The following is a 26,756-nucleotide window of genomic DNA, read 5'->3' on the forward strand; positions in this document are numbered from 1 at the left end:
TAAATTTTTCTCATTTCAGATTTCATAAATAAAAAGAAAATTTCTTCAATCATTTTTTTGAGAGGATTAATATTCAACAGCATAGTGAATTGCTAAAAGGCAAAAACAAACTTTTAAGTTCATTAGACCACATTCATTCTGTGCCAACTATTTAATTTTAGATTTAAAAAGTTTGAAGAAGAAATCTTTAATTGTAAAATTTGTAAAATCTTGACATTTGTTTTGTGTAAAAAAAACCCCATGTAATGTCAAAAATTTGATCACAATCCAAATTCAGAGCTGTATCACGCTAGAATGTTTTGTCCATACTTGCCCCAACTGTTCAGGGTTCGACCTCTGCGGTCGTATAAAGCTGCGCCCTGCGGAGCACCTGGTTAATATTTTAATTTAATCAGTAATCAATTAGATTATGGAAATTGTGACATTTATTGTATAAGAGGTAACATCTTGCATTTTGTTTTAGAGTAATCCAGTATTAAAATTCATAATAGCCTTTATAAATACCTTACCAATGAAGGGAGAAATGAGTGAACAATATTTCACTGCATCACCTTACGACTCTATAATCACAGCAGGTTTTTCTTACAGATTTTAGGCCAAAAGAAAAAATAATTAGACAAGTATATTTGGTATGCATCAGAAAAAAACAGACATACATAGTCCTCATGCTTAACCACAAGACCACTAGCCAATGCCTGTGAATTTTTTCTCTACAAGCCAACAGAATCCAACTTAAATGTTTGTAAAATTAAGCTTCAGGCTTGTGGATTCAAATGTTTATCACGAAGACTGTATACATTCAACAAAAAGATGGAGCAGAGTACTGTAACTTCAGAAATTATTTTGAGGTTTTTATTAATGGTCTAAAATTGCAATAAACAATCATGCATTTTTATCCATTAAAAAAAATCGCAATAATAAATGCATGCAATAATTTCTGAATTTACATTGTTATAACTGCTGACTTCATCTGATTGTTGTAAGTCCAAAGAAATCAGTAAAAGTTGGGTTCAAATCCTCTGTCAGAAGAAACTATGTATCGTGCTGTACCTATACAACTAACTTTGTGACCCCAATAAGATTTAAAGGAAAACGTCATCCAAATGGATCTTTATCATGGATTTGACATGCTTTAAAGGAAGACGACTTTTTATAAACATCCTCCCTAAATTGATAGTGGCAGGAAATCGTTTCACTTGTATCAGTTCATCATCCGTGCATGAGAGATCATTTGTCGTAATTAGTGATGTTTGTTCAAAAATACCTGGAGTAAAACCAAATTCAAAAGTCTTAAGTGTAGAATTCAATAATTTTGTCAAGCCACTAAGAAGATAATTGCCCGTATTGACGCCTTTAGAAACACATCTTAATGAAATTGATTATAGATTCAACTTGTATAATTCTAACTTACGCCAAAATAAGATTTTCTAATGATGTTAAATGATAGGTTTTCTGAGCCGATGTTATCCGTAGGTAGAAATGATATGATGCTTCATTATACAAATTTACCAAAGCGTGCAGTCCTACCACTTGGGAAGTCTATACAAGGTTCTATTTACAGAAACTGGAAAAATTATCGTCATTAGTTATTAAATGATTTTACAATTAGAAAAATTAATGGTCATGTTAGAAAAAGCATTAGAGGAATTTTGTTTCATGATAAATGATTTCCTGTCTATATTGAATTGATGACTACTTTTTAGCTCACCTGGCCCGAAGCGAAGGGCCAGGTGAGCTTTTCTCATCACTTGGCGTCCGGCGTCATAAACTTTTACAAAAATCTTCTCCTCTGAAACTACTAGGCCAAATTTAACCAAACATGGCCAAAATCATTATAAAGGTATCTAGTTTAAAAATTGTGTCCGGTGACCTGTCTAACCAACCAAGATGGCCACCATGGCTAAAAATAGAACATAGGGGTAAAATGCAGTTTTTGGCTTATAACTCAAAAACAAAAGCATTTAGATCAAGTCTTGCGGGGGTAAAATGGTTTATCAGGTCTAGATCTATCTGCCCTGAAATTTTCAGATGAATCAGACAACCCGTTGTTAGGTTGCTGCCCCTGAATGGGTAATTTTAAGGAAATTTTACTGTTTTTGGTTATTATGAATATTATTATAGATAGAGATAAACTGTAAACAGCAAAAATGTTCAGCAAAGTAAGATTTACAAATAAGTCAACAGTACCAAAATGGTCAGTTGACCCCTTTAGGAGTTATTGCCCTTTATAGTCAATTTTTAACCATTTTTCGTAAATCTTGGTTATCTTTTACAAAAATCTTCACCTCTAAAACTACTTTGCCAAATTAAACCAAACTTGACCAATATCATCATTGGTGTATCTAGTTTTAAAATTGTGTTCGTTGACCCGGCCAACCAACCAAGATGGCAGCCATGGCTAAAAATAGAACATAGGGTTAAAATGCAGTTTTTGGCTTATAACTCAAAAACCAAGGCATTTAGAGAAAATCTGACAAGGGGTAAATTTGTTTATCAGGTCAAGTTCTATCTGCCCTGAAATTTTCAGATAAATCAGACAACCCTTTGTTGGGTTGCTGCCCCTGAATTGGTAATTTTAAGGAAATTTTGCTTTTTTGGTTATTATCTTGAATATTATTATATATAGAGATAAACTTTAAACAGCAATAATGTTCAGCAAAGTAAGACCTAAAATTAAGTCAACATGACCAAAATGGTCAATTGACCACCTAAGGAGTAATGGTCCTTTATAGTCAATTTTTAACAATTATCATAAAATTTATATACTTTTACTAACATTTGCCACTGAAATTACTGGGCCAAAATTATTATAGAAGAGATAATTGTAAGCAGCAAGAATGTTCAGTAATGTTCATTGTAAACACAGGGCCCCTTGTGTATTCTTCCCTGTGTTATACAAGGAAAATTGTATTCAGGTGATTTTCAATAAATGTATTTCAAGTCTTAAAAAATAAAAAGAAAAAAAAAAAAGAATGTTCAGTAAAGTAAGATGAACAAACACATCACCATCACCAAAACACAATTTTGTCATGAATCTATCTGCGTCCTTTGTTTAATATTCACATAGACCAAGCTGAGTGACACAGGCTCTTAAGAGCCTCTAGTTTAATTGAGCCTGTATTCAGCCATCTTATTTACCATTTAAATGCTGTAGTCACTAGTGTGGTTTGAAACTGATTCCAAAATATTAAATACATACATCTTTTCAAGTTTTCAGTATTTTTGTCCCCGGTTTAAGTAGTGAGTCATGGTGATCCTGATAGTATACTTTCCTTTTCATGCAACCACAAACTGAATAAATGTTATTTTTTTCAATCAATAGATTTTATGTGTTTTCAAGGCACAAGTGTGTTAGATACCAATACAAAAAATGTAATAAAATCATATTATGTAATGAATAGTCTTGATAAAAATAAAGGAGATTTGGTTTAATTTACAAGTAGTGTAAGCTGGTTCAAAGCCCCATATCAAGTAATGAATAAAGCATGTTCTCAAAAGACTAAACAATAAATCAGCAACCTCCAATAGATTTAGTGTAAAGAGTTCATAAACTGTTTGAAAAAACATGGCCTTGTGCAATGCCAAAATATAAGTTCCAACTGAACCATAAGTGTAAAAAATCTGGATAACTGTACATGTTCTAGTTTATGTTAATACTAACAAAGACATTTATTCAAAGATCTAACAACAATATTAAATTTATGACCTTTGGGAATAATAATCAAAGGACCGATATTTTTATATAGATTGCCATGCATATATTGTTTAAACTTTCTGTAAGATGCAATTAAAAAAAAGATGAAAAAAAATATTTTGATATCGTTCAATCAATATTTAATATTAGTTTCAATAAAGACATTTATTCATTAGTGACCTTTATGAATCATTTTATTTAAAGGACCAATACATCTTTATAGATGTCATGCATATTTTGTTTAAACTTTGTTGCAATAAAAAACAACTTTTTAAAGATGGTAAAAAAATGGCCTCATTTTGAGATTTTGAAATGAGAAGCATTTTAATCCAACTTGATATTGATATTGGTCACAAGCCGTGTAATACAAAGATGTTGATTTAACTTTTAAAGTATTTAATGGGTTAAGGTTGTATCTTAAATCTAGTGTTCAATCCTTCCCTTGCCTAGTATGTGTTGTAATGTCAGGGCAAACTGTATAAAATAATGATTTTTGTCACAAGCATTGTGTTTTGTTTTTAAAACTAAAATATAATTCTATATAACGTTCATGTGTAGTTGAAAACAACAAAAGACAAACTGACCAAAAGTATTACAGACTATTTTGTTTTAGCTAAAAAAAAAATAGAATGAGCTTTTATAAACACAGTTGAAAAACACAAAATAGTTTTTTCTATTCTTTTTTTTCATTAATTATCTGTAGGTAGAAATGACCATAATTTTTCCAGTTTCTGTATATAGAACCTTGTATAGACTTCCCAAGTGGTAGGACTGCACACTTTAGAAAATCTGTATAATGAACCATCATATCATTTCTACCTATGGATGATAAATGAAAAAAAAAGAAAAAACTATTGTGTTTTTCAACTGTGTTTGTAAAAATTCAACCACAAACACCTCAAAAACTATTAAACATGTTATTATATGATTTATAAAGGAAAAAATGTAGGTAATAATAAAATATGTTTTTCCCCCAAAAAATCCCACAGAAATTGACATAGAAATTGACATTGAGGAACCGTAATACCTTGACAATACTTGATATTTATATACTAAGGTTTATGCCTATAAGACATTCATAAATTGATGTCTAATTATGACAGATTACTTCCTATAGACATAAAAACATAAATAATTAATATGATTTTATTGTTTCAGGGCTTTAAGATATGTCTTCTGGACCGAAAGATAATGGAGACTTAAAGACACAAGGCAAGTTTTTCTCCGTACTGCACGTCCAAGTGGAATTAAGGTGCCATAATTGATAGTTGAATTCCGTGAGTTTCTTCAATTCTTCACGCCATTTCAGGTCCTTTAAAAGCCTCTGATAAGTTCATTAGCAACATTTATAGGCTAATGCGATTATTTTTCTCTTTGACTAGTGTATTGATTAGTAAGCATTAGGAGAAAAGTGAAAATGCATTTTTGATACCTTTTTCCGACCATCATTTATCATGGAGGTTTACCCCTTTAATGGAACTTCAGTAACACCTCTTAATTTGAGGAAAATATCTCGTAAGATGATAAGATAAGATAGAGACATAAAGGCTGTATCATTTGACTTTTCTTATTGGGAATAAAAGTCAATGTTATGCTATCAATGTCAACAGTGTAACAAACAAATATCTTCTAAAGAATAGAAAAGTATCTATGTCAGATGTCAAAGTCAAACTCCTCAAGGTGAATAAATTTAACTATAATAAAAATCAGCCCTTAACATAAACTTACTAAATGAGGAGAAAATTATTGAACAACAACCATTGCCATCAAACAAGGTTTTTGACTTTGAAAAAAAATAAATTTTTAAGTGATTTAACAGTCAAATTTCTCGTTTCCATTCTAAATTCTAATAGTCAAATTTGAGTGAAAAAACATTCTATAATTTAAATTTAACTAGATTGAAAATCTTTAATCAGATGAAATTTAGTATTTTTATGTTTCATTTGACCACCTTTCTTTGGTTTCTTACTACAATGACTGAAAAATCTTCTTATTTAAATAGTTAAGTGCAGTAAGTTTGGTTTTAAACAGTTTTAACTTAGTTGAGTTACTTTGAACCAATCCTTTTCAACATGTTGATTCTTATGACAAAGTGTAGATACATTAGGTTGTTGATGGTCTTCACTCAATCAATATAATTGATTGATAAACTGCACTTTCTGCCTGACATTCATTCCATTTTAAAGTCCATTCTTGCATGTAGCAATTTCTGCAAGAATGGACTTTAAAAAATGATGTGATACAATACATCTGTTTGTAAATATATTGAGGATTAAAAGTAACAAACATGCATATGTTGTTTTCTTATTTAAATCTATTCCCATTTTTAGCGTTCCAAAGGAACTGTGAGCTTTTGCCATCACTTTGCGTCTGTCGTCGTGTGTTTTTGTCCGTCCAGTCACTCCAGTGTAAACTTTTTCAAACATCTTCTCCTCTAAAACCAATTCCTACCAAACTTGACCAGAATCATACTTAGGGTATCTAGAATAAAGTGTGTTTTATTATCTGTTTCTTCGGGAAAAAAAGGCCGCTATGACTACTAATAGAACATAGGGGTAAAATGCAATTTTTTTTGCTTTTATCTCAAAAACCAAAACATTTAGAGCAAATCTGACTGGATTAAAATTGTTCATTAGGTGATGTTCTATCAGCCATGAAATTTTCAGATGAATCTAATAACCCATTGTTGGGTTGCTGCCACTAAATTGGTAATTTTAAGGACATTTTGCAGTTTTTGGTTATTAGGCCACAATTAAAAATATTTTGGTTTGCCCAAACCCTACCTAAAGGTTGAGACAGTGGGTAGGTAGGTAGGCATTTTCTTTTTTTTTTTCAAAAAGAGAAATTGAAGTATCAGGTGTTTATAAGTCTTCATGCCTATCTGATTAAAAAAAACCTTCTTCAAATCAGGACAATAAAAGAATTTGAGTAGGCAGCTTTTTTCTGGGTAGGTAGCGTTTGGGCAAACAAACCTATACTTTTTTATGGCCTTATCTTTAATATTATTAATGATAGATATAAACTGTCAACAGCAAAAATGATCATCAAAGTAAGATTTACAAATAAGTTGAATGATCAAAATTGTCAAATGACCCCTAAATAAGGAGTTGTTGCCCTTTAAAGACAATTTTTCACAATTTGTTCATCTAGTTTGCTTACTTTAAAAAATCTTTTCCTTTGAAACTGCTGAATTAATTTCAGCCAATCTTGGGATGAATAATTTTCAGTGTGTCTTGTATAAATTTTGTATTTTATTTCCTTGTATGTCCAGAAACATAGCCACTATAACTAAAACGGAACAAGGGGGTAAAAAGGATTTTTTTTGCTTTTGAAGAAAATATGAGAGATCAACATGATCAAAGAACATGTAAATGGAATTTTTATTTAATATATACTAGAAAGCAAAACTAATCATTGATGAAAAATTTAAGCAAAAAAATACAGGTGGGCAATTCAGGCTCTTGATAGCATCTTGTTTCATGTCTGGGTCTTTTATAGCTGGCTGTATGGTTTTGCTCATTGTTGAAGGATGTACAGTTATCTGTAGTTACTTAAGGTGTAACACCACTAATTCAGGCCCGGCCAGAAAGCACATACCAGAAAGTAGTACATATTTATTGCGAACCCTATCGTAGTTTTCCATAGATTCACCTGCAAGTTACCTGTCCATTTAAACTTTTGGCAGTTCTATTGTCCCATCTAACAAATACAACAGGTATTGTTCTCTGTGTAGTTTATTCACTGGGACCTTTAAATTTCTTCTAGGAGAAATATATCACTCATTGATTAATCTACCTGAGTAAAAAATTGAACTGTCAATGAAGAAAAAATACTTATACCAATACTAAGTAAGGACTCACAAAACTGCATGTGGTGTTGTATTTATTCGATACCTGGAGTAACTCGTTTTTAATGTGTTCAATATTACATTTGTAATACTGATTCAAAAATTAAAAGTTGATTTCTGATCAAATATTCAATATTTTTGTGTGTTTGATAAATAAAAAAATGAATATTATTATTTTGAAATTAAGGTCTTCATAAACATAAGTCTATAAATGAACAACAACAAAAACATGTAAATTCATTGGAAAATACTAAAAAATGTGTCTGAAATAAACTTTTTAGTATTAAACCAGATTTTATATTGAACAGATTGAAAATATATTAATGATAATATTGAATAAATACAATATTGCATACAGTTTATGTGAGTTATTAGAACTGTATTTCAATAAAAAAGAAGATAATTTTTTGATCAGGTAAATTAATCAATGAGTGATATATTTCTCCTAGAAGAAATTTAAAGGTCCCAGTGAATAAACTACACAGAGAACAATACCTGTTGTATTTGATAGATGGGACAATAGAACTGCCAAAAGTTTAAATCGACAGGTAACTTGCAGGTGAATCTATGGAAAACTAAGATAGGGTTCGCAATAACACAAAATAGTTCCTACGCATGAGTGTAACTTTCAAAATATGTAGAATATTTAGGTATTATTGGTATCAAATGAAAGCTGAAGGACTGGTGATCATTGTAGAACACTTTTGGACTTTTAATTTTGAATAGTAAAAAAACTGCACCAAATTTTAAAAAGAGGGTACATTTTGTCTGTTTGTCAGATCTGAAGTACCTGTTTTGGTACATCTGAAGTTCCGGGAACCAGTTCTTTCTTATATGCAATGTAAGGTATGTTGATTTTTTCAGTACAAGACACCATAAAGTGTTGCTTTGAAATGCAATGATTGCCACTTTATTTGAACTTAAAATAAAAGAGGTGTGCCTGCTTGAAACGGAGGAATTTAACATAGAAAGCAATGGGACCATGAATTAGTGGTGTACTTCCTATTACAGAGAATCACCAGAAATCCAATTTTTAGAAGTTGTACCTATTCCAATGAAAATAAGTCAAATAGGATGTTAGTATTCATGTCTATTCATCTTTTTTGGGTCAACCGTCCTGCTTATGGGAAATTTAAGCTCTTAAATTGGCATACTCAAATATGTTAGCCTTTTATGGTCATACAACATGCATGCAGTTAAGACTTGACTCCAAGTTCTCATTTTTGCATTTTTTCTGATTCAAATCAATAAAACATGTATTTTATGACTTGTTTATGGAACAAAATAGCTCTTGGTCAAAATAATCTCAAGATTTTTCAAGTTTTTATGTTTTTCTTATGGTAGCCTTTTACAATCTAGGCAAATGGTATATACTCATATAAGAATTCTTAAATCTCACTGTACATGCAATTTTGGACCAGTTTAGCAAGTTATCTAGCTGAGGGATATATCAATTGCTCTTATTAATCTATGTTTTACCACAGAATTATAATTCATGCAAAAAAAAAAGCCTTTTTTCAATTTCAAGAAAAAAGGGGGGATAATTTCTCATTTATGTCTTAAGTTTGGACTAATGTATTGTTATTTAATGAAGAACCTCTGATAAAAATATGACTATTAGTAAGCACATAGCTTTCCTAATAGAAATTAATAAATAAAACAATGATATTGAGAATAAAAAAAAAATAAATTGGCCAATGGTAATATACATATGCAGTTTTCTTTGAATAACCCATATGTTACTACCAGTCCAATTTGAGCTTTAAATTAATAAAATAGTATTTGGACTAAGGCTTTATATGTTTTTTATTGCTTGAAATAGATCATAGAATGAAATAAAGTAATGCTCAAGACAATATAGCAAGTTTGGTTCTGTTATAGGTGTAACACCACTAATTCAGGCCCGGCCAGAAAGCACATACCAGAAAGTAGTACATATTTAACACAAAATAGTTCCTACGCATGAGTGTAACTTTCAAAATATGTAGAATATTTAGGTATTATTGGTATCAAATGAAAGCTGAAGGACTGGTGATCATTGTAGAACACTTTTGGACTTTTAATTTTGAATAGTAAAAAAACTGCACCAAATTTTAAAAAGAGGGTACATTTTGTCTGTTTGTCAGATCTGAAGTACCTGTTTTGGTACATCTGAAGTTCCGGGAACCAGTTCTTTCTTATATGCAATGTAAGGCATGTTGATTTTTTCAGTACAAGACACCATAAAGTGTTGCTTTGAAATGCAATGATTGCCACTTTATTTGAACTTAAAATAAAAGAGGTGTGCCTGCTTGAAACGGAGGAATTTAACATAGAAAGCAATGGGACCATGAATTAGTGGTGTACTTCCTTAAACCTGCTACATTTGTACTCTGTTATAATTCTTATTAATAAGATAGAAGTTATCGAGATAATTACTCATCAGTACTGTTGATATGTACTAATAGTTCAAAGTCAATCATTGTGATACATATATTATTTTCTGATTGAACGGAAAATTTTTAAATCTATACTTTACATATTTATGATACTTTATTGTACAAATTGACATTAAGAGGAATCCTAACAATAATCAATAAAAAAAACATTTTGTAGTCTGACTACTAAGCATTCTTTATGTTTTTAACCGGATTTTTGTGACAAAAATGTCGGTTATTGATTTGGGGATGTACGGCGGGCGGGCGGTCGGTTGGGCGGGCGGCAACCAAATGTTGTCCGTGCATTTACTCATGAACCGTTCATTCAAAGCTTTTAAGATTTTAATATGTTGTTACTGACAGCAAAATGAAGGTCAAGTTCAAGAATGACGATTTTGACTTTTACCGTTCAGGAGTTAGGGTTCTTGAAAGATTGAAAAATGGCGTTTCTAGTCGTGTCTGTGCATTTACACACAAACTGTTTAACCAAAGCTTCCCAAATTTTAATATGTTGTTACTGATGAAAAAATGGAGGTCAAGTTCAAGAATGACAATTTTGACTTTTACCGTTCAGGAGTTGTGGTTCTTGAAAGATTGAAAAATGGTGTTTCCAGTCGTGTCCGTGCATTTACGCATGAACTGTTCAATCAAACCTTACCAAATTTTAATATGTTGTTACTGATGACAAAATGGAGGTCAAATTCAAGAGTGACGATTTTGACTTTTACCGTTCAGAAGTTATGGTTCTTGAAAGATTGAAAAATGGGGTTTCCAGTCGTGTCCGTGCATTTACTTATGAACTGTTCAACCAAAGCTTTTCAAATTTTAATATGTTGTTACTGATGACAAAATGGAGGTCAAGATCAATAATGTCGATTTTGACTTTTACCGTTCAGGAGTTATGGTTCTTGAAAGATAAAAAAATGACGTTTCCATTCATGTTGTTGCATTTACTCATGAACCATTCAACCTAAGCTCTTTCAAATTTTAATATGTTGATACTGATGACAAAATGCAGGTCAAATTTGATATTGACGATTTTCACTTTCACCGTTCATCAGTTATGGTTCTTGTGATATTGCCAGGACACAAATAAATGTTTATAAATCCGGTTTGCTGTCGTTGTGACAGCCTCTTGTTAAAAAATATTTGAGTGAAGATTAGTACTAAAATGATTTTATATATGAAATAATTGATATCATATTTAGAATTATAAAAAAATCATGAATTCAAGAATAATTTACTTACATATAAAGCTGGTTACATAATTTATATAATTTTTTAGAAAACATTGAGTTGCCCAGTCTCTGCAAAGTAAGAAAAAAAAAAAAAATCTGAAGAGAAAAAAATCCCTTCTTAAATTCAAAAACAAATAGTTAGAAATGAGCCACATTTCATCAGGTTAAAAAAAAATAGAAGGGTATTTAAAGGACAGTTATAAACATTGTTTGTTTGCTAATGTGTTTAGCTTATAAAAGGTTTAGTGTTAGGTAAGTAGAGAAAGTATGTGTCAGTTCTACAGATACTCAAGGGAGATAATAAATCTGCGGAAGTGACCTTAGTGGAAAATCATTGTAGAGATGGTATTGATGCTGCCTTGTTATCTTACATCGGTTTTATTATTGACCGTTTTATGTGAAGTTAAGTGGACAGTTCAATACCTAGTTAAAGGTTTTCTATAATGATACCATACAAGTAGCTGTAAGATTAATATTGATAGTTTATAGGGCTTCAGAAAAAGTGCTTCTCAAGTGTAACCTAGAGACAGGAGTAAATCTAAAGTATTGGTGTATATTAAGTTATTCCAGGAGGATATTATTCTGTTTATTTGACACTGGGTAGCATGCAATTTTGGCAATTTATAGTCTCAAAAAAAGGGTATAAATAAACAAAAATGTAGATAAAGTAGTAGTTACCCTTAGTCTGAGGTTTTGGTGCCCATCTATAATTTTAGGGAAATAAAAATATGGCAAAACTAATGTTACCTAACCTTTAATTCTCAGAGAGTTATAAGGTATGAGTGTGCAGAAACTAAAGATTATAAAGTTGATTACCTTGTGTTATTCAGAAAGAAAGTGTTCTATTTTTATAACTGCAACTTCATATCTTTTCAAAAAAAATTAAGTTTCTTGTGGAGCAAGTAGCAACATATTGTTTGAACAATTAGGAGACATGGGCAGGATACAAGTATTCATTGTAAAAGAACAAACATGTGAATACCTGCACAGCAGTTCACATATAATCTTCGACACTAAGCAAAACCCATCCAAGCTATAAAAGGCCTCACAATGACAGTATGTAAAGCAATTCAAAAGTGAAAACCAACTTGGATCTAAGCAAGAATCACCAATAATGAAAACAAATATGGCCTAGCTGAACAGGCAGTAAATTATGTGACAGGATTTATAATATTATGAGCATTCAACCTCTGTCCCTCTTACCTGGGACAGTTGTGTACAGACACAGAATAAGAAGAAACTTTTAAAAGCACTAGAAAAGGACTTGAATCATCATATCTTTCCTAAACACAAAAGCATGTTAACAAAATGACTAAACACTAGTTTAGCAGTGATGAAAAAATTCTGCAGGCAAAATGAATGTTTTAATAGTACAAATTTTTAAATGCATTTGTTAATTATAAATTTGATACCTGAATGCATTTCCATCATCATACCTGTAAATGTTTGTTGCTTCAGCATATCCAAAACAGAATATAGCTTGTATAAAGGAATGTATAAAGAAATGTGTTAATGATATAATCAATATAAATAAAAAGGAGATGTAAGATATATAACAATGAGATGGCAACCCATCAACAAAAATAACCAATATCCAATGTTGCACTGGTGTTACACAAAAGCTTTAAAACATCTCCATGTGCAGGTCCAGGAGGGTCTTTGATCTTCAAATCAATGGTTTGATTCTCAATGAGGCAGCTACCCACCGGAGCTTAAAGGATGTCACAGATATAGTGTTTGGGAAATTAACTTAAAGAGCAAAAACTATACTGACTATACTGAATATACAAGTCAGCTGCAAAAAACCTGAGCAAAAAAAACAGCATCATCATGAAATACAAAAGAAATTAAAAGAACGAAAACTAACAGCTCGATAAAAGCCTAAAACAATTATATAAAAAAAATATTTAACAGACTGCAACCATCTGAACCACTGAGTTGGCACCTGACTAGCTAATTTGTAAATAAATCAGACATTTGTCCATAAACTTTGAAGAGTTTCTGTGTATTGATAATGATTGTATGTAAATATCTTTTTAAAGAAAAATGCAAGTAAGAATTTATTTCTAAAAATTCTGTACTGTTTGATTTTTCTATCATGTTAGATATTTTTTATAACATGCTCTTTGAATATCTTCCAACTGCAATTATTTTCAATCTTGGTAGCAGAAGAAGGGAGTTTTATTTTAGGCTGTTGAGCATGAAATTTTCACTAAAAAATTAAAATTTCTGATGTAACTAAATATTCTGTACTCATAGAACCTAATTAAAACTCAACCATGTACAAAATAATACAACATTCAAATGTTTAAACTTTAAGTTATTTCACTGTTTTAATTTGCCTCATTAAATCGGTAAATTAAGTATCATTAATTGAATGATTCATCTCATCACAAAATCAATGGAAACAAGAGAAAATTAAGTTCCATGTAATAGCTTATTTACACCTCATTTCAGTTCTGATGGCTCATTTTAAATTTTTTCAGAACACATTTAAATTTGACAATAGATATTTTCAGGTACAAATGATTTTTGATGTTGTTTCCTACTCTCCCTAATGTGAAGTAAGACAGCCCATTAACTGTGTTATATTGTGATCTAATTGATTTGTTTTTCCATATGGATCAGTCTGCTGAAGGGGAAATCAGGTCGCAATTTGTCTCCAGCTTTTTGATCAATCAATCAAGCATCTTTTTGTTGTCCTGTAACTTTCATGACAAGAATATAAACAATTGTTCGATTTTAATGGATATCATTTAATTTTCTACAGAGATAAACAGAGGTGGTTCTATATTTAAGAAGCTGACGCACAAGTAAAAAATTGTAAGTATACATTTTAGAAGTTAAAATTTAGTCTGTGGAGAGATATATTGATCTCACTTTATTCTATTGACATGAAGTTTTGAAGCTGTAATGTTGAATTGTCTCTAGATTGGTAAAGATGAATATAACAAGAATTAAGGATGAATGACAGGCAAATGACATCGTAACTTGTTCGGAGAGGAAATAGTTATATATAACTGTGGTCTCATCTAGTATTGATCAGTACTATAAAATTACTTACTTTAGTCAAAATGATAACAATTAAAATGTTATAAATTGGAATGAATAATTTACTGAAGTTTTCATTGTACACTGTTTTCAACCTTTACATACGAAGACACATTGTATACGTTTATGAACTCACATCTGGGGATTTAACTGTCTCATAACTTTTTGTATTAAAATTTTAAAATTAAAAATCATTTAGCAATATCCTAGTATACCTAAAACTTAACAGATTTGTAGCTGGTATAAGATAATGGAAAAGGATAAGTGCATGAATGAATGAGAATTAAGCGGTCATGATGAACCAAAAAATAAGAAAATAAGATAAACATTATTTTTTTTGACAAACGCGCACGTAATATTGTGTCATAAATGAACTTATAGCACCAGACACGAAACACATGAAATATGAATTGTATACAAGGTGCACAACAAGGTGCACAAAATGACACCTTACCACCCACATGTACAGTCAAAAGATTACATAATTGTTTCAGCTATAAAAACAAACTTGTCAAGCAGATTTCAAAAATAATTATTTTAATTTGAGATTAGGAAACAGGAAATGTTAGAAATTGAAAAGACATTATAAACAGCAATTATAAATAATCTGGAAAACATACAAAAAGTGGTAGATTAGCAGATTACTACTGTTGATGAATGTTAAACTGCACTTTCTGTGAAATCCCATTCTTTTTTCTACATGTGTCAGGATTATTTACGTAATCTTCCAGACAAATCCTAATTTGTTTTCATAAAGAGTTTAGGTGAAAGTACCAGGATTATGTAATTTCAGAAAATGTTAAATGCTCTATCTTCAAGTGTTCCTTTATGTTTACATTTGTTAAGTGTCAGCTTCTTGGAACCACCCTACACAGGTATTTTAATGAGGAATGACTGTAGGATTCCATTAATCATCTACAGTCAAATCTCTGTCATTTCTGTCTTAATCTTTATTTGGCCTTTTGACTTTATTTGATTCAAGTGTCACTGAAGAGTCTTTTGAATAAGCACATTTGGGGTACAAACTTATAACCTGGTAGTTTATGTGGGGTCTTTGTCCCTAGAGCAAAGTGCTGATTTTGCTCAAACTTGAAAACAAAATGAAAATGTTTTCTTGAACCCAATGGTATGAAAACCCTGCTAAATGGTAGTTGGTCATAATTTTGTTTCAGTTTTCTTTATATTTTATAAGTATGAGATGAAAATAAAAATCTGCAATAAAACAAACTTATGTTTATAGATAACTAAACACTCTGTTATCCATTTTTTCCTTGATTCAGGATTAAATCTAAGTAAAAAAATTCACAGTCCATTGACGTATTGGAAAAAATAATTAAGATGAATTTCTGGCCCGCTGGGCTGGACTCTTACTCCATGAAATAGGAGTAATTACAATGATACATGATCCTAATGAAAATCAATTGACTCTTCAAATCATCAATGTTTATGGTTTTATTGTGTAGTAATTGATCATCATATTCACTGTGTTACTGTTAACTTATGCGTTAACTCCCGTGGGATTCAGGACGAGATGTAGGTAGGATAGAAATAGATGGTGTGTTGTTATCTATTACAACTTCCTGTTGAGATGTTGACAACCATTTCCAGTACTTGAGATTGTTGTCCATTATTCTGTTCCTGTGATAAACCTATTGTTCATTACTGTCTCCAAGCGATAAGCTTTTGTCCATGACTGTCTCCAAGTGATAAAGCAGGTACCAAACTTTTAATGTGATCAAATTTGATGTAGTTTAAGGGAAAAAGTACAATTATTTGAAATTAACATATGTTAATACTATGGAAAAGACCAAGAACCTTTTACAGATATGTCCTACCAAGCATGGATAATAATCAAATCAATTCAATTAGTTTTATTGAAACAATCAATAATGTGTACTTTGTTATTACTTTTAAAATAACTCTTCTTAACACAGTTTCAGTGTACAGATAGTTTTTACCTGGAATATTACCCTTGTTAAAAGAAACCCTCTAGAAAACCAAGCATATGTTTAACACTTTGCATGGGAATGACACTTAGTTTTGCAAATGGCAAACTGAGGAATACAACATACATGTACATGAAAACACAAATTTTACACAAAACATAATATGTTAAGAAAACACATTTGAATTTTCCTAGAATCTTCTTCTTGCTTTAGATGCAAAAACTATTAAAACTGAGACTGGCTAAGTATTGTTTGCTTTTAGGTCTGAGGATTTTTATTTATTCTCCCATCGTAGCGGAGGGGCATTAAGTTTTACCCTTGTACGTCTGTACGTCCTGATATTGTTTCCATTCTCTAACTTTAGTTTGCCTCAACCAAATGTTATGAAACTTATACACAATGCTTTTAACAACAAAATAGAGATCAAGTTTTATTTTGTGGTGTCACTTTAACCATTCTAGAGTTATGCCTTTTTACAAATGGAAAAATTGTTGAAATTTTCATTTTTTGTCAGGCCTACAACTTTTGATGCAGAAAGCTCTACATAGGGATAGTGATCCGGTGGCGGTGGGGGCATTAGCTAACTTCTTAAAAGCTTTATATTTTAGAAATTGAAATACGTTGTATATAGAAGCCTCATGTTACAAAGTTTCTGTCAGTCACATGTCCAATGTCCTTGACCTCATTTTCATGGTCCAGTGACCACTTGAAAAAAAAGTTCAGATATTTTGTAATGTTGAATTCACTCTTATTATAAGTAATAGGATAACTATTTGGTATGTTGGTACCTTGCAAGGTCCTCATGCCCGTCAGACAGTTTTCACTTGACCTCGACCTCATTTCATGGATCAGTGAACAAGGTTAGGTTTTGGTGGTCAAGTCCATATCTCAGATACTATAAGCAATAGGTCTTATATATTTGATGTGTGGAAGGACTGTAAGGTGTACATGTCCAACTGGCAGGTGTCATCTGACCTTGACCTCATTTTCATGGTTTATTGGTCAAAGTTAAGTTTTTGAGTTTTGGTCTTTTTATCTAATACTATATGCCGTAGGTCAACTATATTTGGTGTATTTAAATATTTCATGAACTATATGTAAGTTGTGCAGGTTTCATTTGACCTTGACCTCATTTTCACAGTTCATTGCTCAGGTTTAAGTTTTTATACGGCCGCAAAATTTGAAAAATTTTTCGTCGTATATTGCTATCACGTTGGCGTCGTCTTCGTCGTCGTCGTCCGAATACTTTTAGTTTTCGCACTCTAACTTTAGTAAAAGTGAATAGAAATCAATGAAATTTGAACACAAGGTTTATGACCACAAAAGGAAGGTTGGGATTGATTTTGGGAGTTTTGGTCCCAACATTTTAGGAATTAGGGGCCAAAAAGGGCCCAAATATGCATTTTCTTGGTTTTCGCACTATAACTTTAGTTTAAGTGAATAGAAATCTATGAAATTTTGACACAAGGTTAATGACCACAAAAGGAAGGTTGGGATTGATTTTGGGAGTTTTGGTTCCAACAGTTTAGGAATTAAGGGCCAAAAAAGGGCCCAAATAAGCATTATTCTTGGTTTTCGCACAATAACTTTAGTATAAGTAAATAGAAATCAATGAAATTTTAACACAAGGTTTATGACCACAAAAGGAAGGTTGGGATTGATTTTTGGAGTTGAGGTCACAACAGTTTATGAATTAGGGGCCAAAAAGGGGCCCAAATAAGCATTATTTTTGGTTTTTGCACCATAACTTTAGTATAAGTAAATAGAAATCTATGAAATTTAAATACAAGGTTTCTGACCATAAAAGGAAGGTTGGGTTTGATTTTGGGAGTTTTGGTCCTAACAGTTTAGGAATAAGGGGCCCAAAGTGTCCAAAATTGAACTTTGTGTGATTTCATCAAAAATTGAATAATTGGGGTTCTTTGATATGCCGAATCTAACTATGTATGTAGATTCTAAAATTTTGGTCCCGTTTTCAAATTGGTCTACATTAAGGTCCAAAGGGTCCAAAATTAAACTTAGTTTGATTTTAACAAAAATTGAATCCTTGGGGTTCTTTGATATGCTGAATTTAAAAATGTACTTAGATTTTTAATTATTGGCCTAGTTTTCAAGTTGGTCCAAATGGGGGTCCAAAATTAAACTTTGTTTGATTTCATCAAAAATTGAATAAATGGGTTCTTTGATATGCCAAATCTAACTGTGTATGTAGATTCTTAATTTTTGGTCCAGTTTTCAAATTGGTCTACATTAAGGTCCAAAGGGTCCAAAATTAAACTAAGTTTGATTTTAACAAAAATTAAATTCTTGGGCTTATTTGATATGCTTTATCTAAATATGTACTTTGATTTTTGATTATGGGCCCAGTTTTCAAGTTGGTCCAAATCAGGATTCCATATCAAGTATTGTGCAATAGCAAGAAATTTTCAATTGCACAGTATTGCACAATAGCAAGAAATATCTAATTGCACAATATTGTGCAATAGCAATTAATTTTCAATTGGAGTTATCTTTCTTTGTATAGAATAGTAGTTGATAATATATGTTGGAAATTTGCCAGACATGACTATGATGTCATTTTCTATTTTTATTTGCCAATAACTTTATGTAAATAACTTCATTGGAAATTTGCCAATATAAAATGTTGCTGATGAAGCTTTTTTTCCTTATCTTATCTAAAATGTTTTTAGATAATGTATGTTGGACATTTGCCAGACATGACTATGATGTCATTTTCTATTTTTATTTGCCAATAACTTTATGTAAATAACTTCATTGGAAATTTGCCAATATAAAATGTTGCTGATGAAGTTTTTTTTATTGTTTTATACAATAAACAATGTATATTCACTTTTACTACCAACCAATCTTTTACCATTCAGTGATAACAAGCACTTTATTTTACATTTTAATATTTTATGATGTATTTAAAAGAGTAGTTATTGTTGCAAACTCCATTAGAAATTTGAATTGATATCAGTTTTGGAGAAAGGGAAACGGGGATGTGAAAAAAAAGGGGGGGGGGGGGGGGGGGGGGGGGGTTAAATTTTTCTCATTTCAGATTTCATAAATAAAAAGAAAATTTCTTCAAACATTTTTTTGAGAGGATTAATATTCAACAGCATAGTGAATTGCTCAAAGGCAAAAAAAAACTTTTAAGTTCATTAGACCACATTCATTCTGTGTGAGAAACCTATGCTGTGTCAACTATTTAATTTTAGATTTAAAAAGTTTGAAGAAGAAATCTTTAATTGATTTGTAAAATCTTGACATTTGTTTTGTGTAAAAAAAACCCATGTAATGTCAAAAATTTGATCACAATCCAAATTCAGAGCTGTATCACGCTTGAATGTTTTGTCCATACTTGCCCCAACTGTTCAGGGTTCGACCTCTGCGGTCGTATAAAGCTGTGCCCTGCGGAGCACCTGGTTGTGTTTTGGTCTATTTGTCTTAAAACTATAAGCTATAGGTCAACTATATTTGCTTTATGGATGCATTGTTAGCTGTACATGTCTGCCAGCATGGTTCATCTGACCTTGACCTCATTTTTATGGTTCATTGGTCTTTGTTTAGTTATCTTGGTTAATGTTAAGTTTATGTGACAGTTGTAATAAAGCTTTATATTAAGGACTATCAACATAATATCAATGACTAGTAAAGAAGGTGAGACATTTCAGCGTGTGCACTCTTGTTCTACCTTCATTATGCTTTAGCCGAATGTTATTGAATTTATACACAATGTTTATTACCACAAAACTCAGATCAAGTATTAACTTGGGTAGTGTCACTTTTACACTTCTTAAATTTCGTCCCTTTATTAAATTGTATGCAAGAGGGTGCATCATGCATCATTTGTATCCCATGGACACATTCAACATTTATTTTATTCTAATTGCAACATGTAACTTGAACTATTTTACATATTTCAAACTTGCATTTACTCAATAGCATAAAAAGTAATGCCATGGTTAAAAGAGTTATGCTCGAAGATGTCTTTTCCAGTTGCTATGCTGTTTATTGGGCTCATACAGAAAATACTTTTTTTTCTTCAGATTCATCATCTTATAATTTTACAAATATGTTTTATGATTATAAGTGACCTACTTTACTGGTGTTACATTAACTTAATGTGGAATTTCACTTATGTTTACTTTGGGAGATAATAAAAAAAAAATAAGTGTTTGAAATTTTTCTTTTGAACAGACATTTTAAGAGGATATTAATTAATGAGCTGATATTAATTTTACACATCAGCTTTATTTAGATGATTTAATGAGAGTTGTAACCATTAGAAGAACATTATGAATGTAGTTGTTCCTGTTTCCACAAGGTCTCCATCACAAACCTGACAGATACAGAGGTCTTGGAAATGATTATGTACTGATTGACATGTATATCTGTTGACACTTGTAACCTCATTATAAGAGAACAAGATTATTTGACAATTTACCTATGTTTCACCTGCTGTAGGTAATAACTTTGATGATGTAATTAGTTACCTGATTTATAGGTATGACATGATGACAGAATTATGTGTAATCCATGAGAAAATGTACATTTGATCATCTTTTCTTACTTTTCTTGAAAAAATGGTTCTGGTTTTCTATATGTTCACTTTCGGTTGCTTGGTGGCCACATGATTCTGGGTTTCTATATGTTCACTTTTGGTTGCTTGGTGGCCACATAATTCTGGGTTTCTATATGTTCACTTTTGGTTGCTTGATGGCCGCATGATTCTAGGTTTCTATATGTTCACTTTTGGTTGCTTGGTGGCCGCATGATTCTGGGTTTCTATATGTTCACTTTTGGTTGCTTGATGGCCGCATGATTCTGGGTTTCTATATGTTCACTTTTGGTTGCTTGGTGGCCGCATGATTCTGGGTTTCTATATGTTGACTTTTGGTTGCTTGGTTGCCGCATGATTCTGGGTTTCTATATGTTGACTTTTGGTTGCTTGGTGGCCGCATGATTCTGGGTTTCTATATGTTCACTTTTGGTTGCTTGATGGCCGCATGATTCTGGGTTTCTATATGTTCACTTTTGGTTGCTTGGTGGCCACATGATTCTGGGTTTCTATATGTTGACTTTTGGTTGCTTGGTTGCCGCATGATTCTGGGTTTCTATATGTTGACTTTTGGTTGCTTGGTGGCCGCATGATTCTGGGTTTCTATATGTTCACTTTTGGTTGCTTGATGGCAGCATGATTCTAGGTTTCTATATGTTCACTTTTGGTTGCTTGGTGGCCGCATGATTCTGGGTTTCTATATGTTCACTTTTGGTTGCTTGGTGGCCGCATGATTCTGGGTTTCTATATGTTCACTTTTGGTTGCTTTGTGGCCACATGATTCTGGGTTTCTATATGTTCACTTTTGGTTGCTTGGTGGCCACATGATTCTGGGTTACTATATGTTCACTTTTGGTTGCTTGGTGGCCGCATGATTCTGGGTTTCTATATGTTCACTTTTGATTGCTTGGTTGCCCCATGATCCTGGGTTTCTATATGTTCACTTTTGGTTGCTTGGTGGCCACATGATCCTGGGTTTCTATATGTTCACTTTTGGTTGCTTGGTGGCCACATGATTTTGGGTTTCTATATGTTCACTTTTGGTTGCTTGGTGGCCACATGATTCTGGGTTTCTATATGTTTACTTTTGGTTGCTTGGTGGCCACATGATCCTGGGTTTCTATATGTTCACTTTTGGTTGCTTGGTGGCCACATGATTTTGGGTTTCTATATGTTCACTTTTGGTTGCTTGGTGGCCACATGATTCTGGGTTTCTATATGTTTACTTTTGGTTGCTTGGTGGCAGCATGATTCTGGGTTTCTATATGTTCTCTGTTGGTTGATTGGTGGCAGCATGATTCTGGGTTTCTGTATGTTCACTTTTGATTGCTTGGTGACCACATGATTCTGGGTTTTTATATGTTCACTTTTGGTTGCTTGGTGGCCACATGATTCTGGGTTTCTATATGTTTACTTTTGGTTGCTTGGTGGCAGCATGATTCTGGGTTTCTATATGTTCTCTGTTGGTTGATTGGTGGCAGCATGATTCTGGGTTTCTGTATGTTCACTTTTGATTGCTTGGTGACCACATGATTCTGGGTTTTTATATGTTCACTTTTGGTTGCTTGGTGGCCACATGATTCTGGGTTTCTGTATGTTCACTTTTGATTGCTTGGTGGCCGCATGATTCTGGGTTTCTATATGTTCACTTTTGGTTGCTTGGTTGCCGCATGATTCTGGGTTTCTATATGTTCACTTTTGATTGCTTGGTGGCAGCATGATTCTGGGTTTCTGTATGTTCACTTTTGGTTGCTTGGTGGCCACATGATTCTGGGTTTCTGTATGTTCACTTTTGATTGCTTGGTGGCCACATGATTCTGGGTTTCTATATGTTCACTTTTGGTTGCTTGGTGGCAGCATGATTCTGGGTTTCTATATGTTCACTTTTGGTTGCTTGGTTGCCACATGATTCTGGATTTCTGTATGTTCACTTTTGGTTGCTTGGTGGCCACATGATTCTGGGTTTCTGTATGTTCACTTTTGATTGCTTGGTGGCAGCATGATTCTGGTTTTCTATATGTTCACTTTTGATTGCTTGGTGGCCACATGATTCTGGGTTTCTATATGTTCACTTTTGATTGCTTGGTGGCCACATGATTCTGGGTTTCTGTATGTTCACTTTTGGTTGCTTGGTGGCCGCATGATTCTGGTTTTCTATATGTTCACATTTGGTTGCTTGGTGGCCACATGATTCTGGGTTTCTATATGTTCACTTTTGGTTGCTTGGTGGCCACATGATTCTGGGTTTCTGTATGTTCACTTTTGGTTGCTTGGTGACCCCATGATTCTGGGTTTCTGTATGTTCACTTTTGGTTGCTTGGTGGCCACATGATTCTGGGTTTCTGTATGTTCACTTTTGATTGCTTGGTGGCCACATGATTCTGGGTTTCTATATGTTCACTATTGGTTGCTTGGTTGCCACATGATTCTGGGTTTCTGTATGTTCACTTTTGGTTGCTTGGTGGCCCCATGATTCTGGGTTTCTGTATGTTCACTTTTGGTTGCTTGGTGGCAGCATGATTCTGGGTTTCTGTATGTTCACTTTTGAATGCTTGGTGGCAGCATGATTCTGGGTTTCTATATGTTCATTTTTGGTTGCTTGGTGGCAGCATGATTCTGGGTTTCTGTATGTTCACTTTTGATTGCTTGGTGGCAGCATGATTCTGGGTTTCTATATGTTCACTTTTGGTTGCTTGGTGGCCACATGATTCTGGGTTTCTATATGTTCACTTTTGGTTGCTTGGTGGCCACATAATTCTGGGTTTCTATATGTTCACTTTTGATTGCTTGGTGGCAGCATGATTCTGGGTTTCTATATGTTCACTTTTGGTTGCTTGGTGGCCTCCTGATTCTGGGTTTCTATATGTTCACTTTTGGTTGCTTGGTGGCCACATGATTCTGGGTTTCTATATGTTCACTTTTGATTGCTTGGTGGCCACATGATTCTGGTTTTCTATATGTTCACTTTTGGTTGCTTGGTGGCCGCATGATTCTGGGTTTCTATATGTTCACTTTTGGTTGCTTGGTTGCCACATGATTCTGGGTTTCTGTATGTTCACTTTTGGTTGCTTGGTGGCAGCATGATTCTGGGTTTCTATATGTTCACTTTTGGTTGCTTGGTGGCCACATGATTCTGGGTTTCTGTATGTTCACTTTTGGTTGCTTGGTGGCCACATGATTCTGGGTTTCTATATGTTCACTTTTGATTGCTTGGTGGCAGCATGATTCTGGGTTTCTATATGTTCACTTTTGATTGCTTGGTGGCCGCATGATTCTGGGTTTCTGTATGTTCACTTTTGGTTGCTTGGTGGCCACATGATTCTGGGTTTCTGTATGTTCACTTTTGGTTGCTTGGTGGCCACATGATTCTGGTTTTCTATATGTTCACATTTGGTTGCTTGGTGGCCACATGATTCTGGGTTTCTATATGTTCACTTTTGGTTGCTTGGTGGCCACATGATTCTGGGTTTCTGTATGTTCACTTTTGGTTGCTTGGTGGCCACATGATTCTGGGTTTCTGTATGTTCACTTTTGATTGCTTGGTGGCCACATGATTCTGGGTTTCTATATGTTCACTATTGGTTGCTTGGTTGCCACATGATTCTGGGTTTCTGTATGTTCAGTTTTGGTTGCTTGGTGGCCCCATGATTCTGGGTTTCTGTATGTTCACTTTTGGTTGCTTGGTGGCAGCATGATTCTGGGTTTCTGTATGTTCACTTTTGATTTCTTGGTGGCAGCATGATTCTGGGTTTCTATACGTTCACTTTTGGTTGCTTGGTGGCAGCATGATTCTGGGTTTCTGTATGTTCACTTTTGATTGCTTGGTGGCAGCATGATTCTGGGTTTCTATATGTTCACTTTTGGTTGCTTGGTGGCAGCATGATTCTTGGTTTCTGTATGTTCACTTTTGATTGCTTGGTGGCAGCATGATTCTGGGTTTCTATATGTTCACTTTTGATTGCTTGGTGGCAGCATGATTCTGGGTTTCTATATGTTCACTTTTGGTTGCTTGGTGGCCACATGATTCTGGGTTTCTATATGTTCACTTTTGGTTGCTTGGTGGCCACATGATTCTGGGTTTCTATATGTTCACTATTGGTTGCTTGGTGGCCACATGATTCTGGGTTTCTGTATGTTCACTTTTGGTTGCTTGGTGGCCACATGATTCTGGGTTTCTGTATGTTCACTTTTGATTGCTTGGTGGCCACATGATTCTGGGTTTCTATATGTTCACTATTGGTTGCTTGGTTGCCACATGATTCTGGGTTTCTGTATGTTCAGTTTTGGTTGCTTGGTGGCCACATGATTCTGGGTTTCTGTATGTTCAGTTTTGGTTGCTTGGTGGCCCCATGATTCTGGGTTTCTGTATGTTCACTTTTGGTTGCTTGGTGGCAGCATGATTCTGGGTTTCTGTATGTTCACTTTTGATTTCTTGGTGGCAGCATGATTCTGGGTTTCTATACGTTCACTTTTGGTTGCTTGGTGGCAGCATGATTCTGGGTTTCTGTATGTTCACTTTTGATTGCTTGGTGGCAGCATGATTCTGGGTTTCTATATGTTCACTTTTGGTTGCTTGGTGGCCACATGATTCTGGGTTTCTATATGTTCACTTTTGGTTGCTTGGTGGCCACATGATTCTGGGTTTCTATATGTTCACTTTTGATTGCTTGGTGGCAGCATGATTCTGGGTTTCTATATGTTCACTTTTGATTGCTTGGTGGCCTCCTGATTCTGGGTTTCTATATGTTCACTTTTGGTTGCTTTGTGGCCACATGATTCTGGGTTTCTATATGTTCACTTTTGATTGCTTGGTGGCCGCAGGATTCTGGTTTTCTATATGTTCACTTTTGGTTGCTTGGTGGCCACATGATTCTGGGTTTCTATATGTTCACTTTTTGTTGCTTGGTGGCCACATGATTCTGGGTTTCTGTATGTTCACTTTTGATTGCTTGGTGGCCGCATGATTCTGGGTTTCTATATGTTCACTTTTGGTTGCTTGGTTGCCCCATGATTCTGGGTTTCTGTATGTTTTCTGTTGGTTGCTTGGTGGCCACATGATTCTGGTTTTCTATATGTTCACTTTTGGTTGCTTGGTGGTAGCATGATTCTGGGTTTCTATATGTTCACTTTTGGTTGCTTGGTGGCAGCATGATTCTTGGTTTCTGTATGTTCACTTTTGATTGCTTGGTGGCCGCATGATTCTTGGTTTCTGTATGTTCACTTTTGATTGCTTGGTGGCAGCATGATTCTGGGTTTCTATATGTTCACTTTTGGTTGCTTGGTGGCAGCATGATTCTGGGTTTCTGTATGTTCACTTTTGATTGCTTGGTGGCAGCATGATTCTGGGTTTCTATATGTTCACTTTTGGTTGCTTGGTGGCCACATGATTCTGGGTTTCTATATGTTCTCTGTTGGTTGCTTGATTTCCAAGTTAACCTGTTATACTCTGCAAACTCTAACGTATATTGATATGAATGCACATTAGTGAACACAATCAACAAAGCTGAACATAGGTTTGAAGGACTGAAGAATTGTACTGTAAAGTTCAAAGGGTCCAACCAGATTGTATGAAAATATATATTGTCACATTGATTAATACTGGCTCTCTACCAAAGACAAGGGCTGCAGAGAACAAGAACTAAAAAAAACAGGGACTGTTGGAGAGGATGGCTACCATTACAGATTCACTGGGCTATTATGACTGTAGCAAACATCTTCTGGACCACTGTGCCCACAAACTAAAGACTTCTAATAGGTTGTTGATTGTACCACATAACTAACTTCACCACACACTTTATGGGACAGCTGTTGTCACTGTTGTCCATTATTTTCAATAAACATCATTCTTCTAATCGGATAACTTCAAATAAATGGGCTTTTATAATAACACGTTTAATAACTATAAATTACTGCATCAGCTCTCAATAGCTTTATGTAATGGTGAATGGGAGGGTCTAACTACTGATCCTCTATTAATTAAGGACCTTAATACTAATGGA

At 33.5% G+C, this 26,756-nt stretch overlaps 1 protein-coding gene across 11 annotated transcripts in view; it reads left to right on the forward strand.

Moving 5' to 3' along the window:
- LOC139513873 (zinc finger CCCH domain-containing protein 10-like) overlaps positions 1–26,756 on the forward strand; it is a 108,223-nt gene that overhangs the window by 24,653 nt on the left and 56,814 nt on the right. For 8 of the 11 annotated variants that reach the window (XR_011662536.1, XR_011662537.1, XM_071302794.1 and 5 more), the window contains 2 exons: positions 4,853–4,906; positions 13,967–14,019. The gene's annotated coding sequence lies outside the window, so the exon portion shown is untranslated. Of the gene's footprint in view, positions 1–4,852; positions 4,972–13,966; positions 14,020–26,756 lie in introns of all 11 variants that reach the window. The other 3 variants (XM_071302797.1, XM_071302792.1, XM_071302790.1) reach the window with 1 other exon arrangement.

The sequence above is a fragment of the Mytilus edulis genome, chromosome 2 (assembly GCF_963676685.1).
Source record: "Mytilus edulis chromosome 2, xbMytEdul2.2, whole genome shotgun sequence".
In the NCBI taxonomy this organism is placed as follows: Eukaryota; Metazoa; Mollusca; class Bivalvia; order Mytilida; family Mytilidae; genus Mytilus; species Mytilus edulis.